The sequence below is a fragment of the Watersipora subatra genome, chromosome 3, assembly GCF_963576615.1.
Source record: "Watersipora subatra chromosome 3, tzWatSuba1.1, whole genome shotgun sequence".
NCBI lineage: Eukaryota > Metazoa > Bryozoa > Gymnolaemata > Cheilostomatida > Watersiporidae > Watersipora > Watersipora subatra.
In genome coordinates, this window is record NC_088710.1 from 47,327,309 (window position 1) to 47,328,125 (window position 817).

Genomic DNA, 817 nt, shown 5'->3' on the forward strand with positions numbered 1-817 from the left:
AAATTTGTTCAGTGGTAAAATTTAAGAGCCTATAAACATTTTCGCATTCAGCTGCTACGAATGTCTCTTACATTTTTTTCAACAGCCAAACACAACGGTTTGCTTATTTGTGTTTTTTCACCTCTCTTTCACCTTCCTTTGTCTCTTGTATCTAATGTCTAATTTGTCTCTAATGTATTACATAAAACCAACTGAGCGGACGACTCTTCATCTCATATTCTGGTTGTTTGCTATAGGAACTTTCATTACTAGTCATATGTTCCAAACAGCCTTCTACATCTCTCCAGTACTGCTAGCTGAAATCTACTACCTGTTTTGTGTAACAAGTATCATGTGCAGCCAAGGTAGTCGGTCTCCTTCCTTTCTCTGGAATAATTTTGACCCGCCTAGCGAAGCAGCTCTAAGTAGTTACAGCTTTACCTGTCTACCTACTGAAGAGACAGTATCTTGGAGTAATTCCTTTCTTATACCAGTCCATGGCTAATTAGTTCATTCAAGTACCTATCAGGTGCATGGGCACAGATCACTCCATATAACTGACTGAACATAGCCAATCAATTAACTAGACCTACTAGAAGAAATAAAATATATTTCACCAATTAAATGCAATTATAAATACTTTTGAAAAGTGTTTGTATAATTATGAATAACTTTGACAAATAGATGATACTGTTGCACAGACAATTATCAAAAGTAAAGTAAGTTTTTTTCTGAACTAATTGATAATAAAATTGTCTTTTTTTCGTGAAATGTTGAACCAATCATCATAGCCAGATAAACCCTTAGCCAATCTATTTAGCATCTGTGTCAGCGGCAA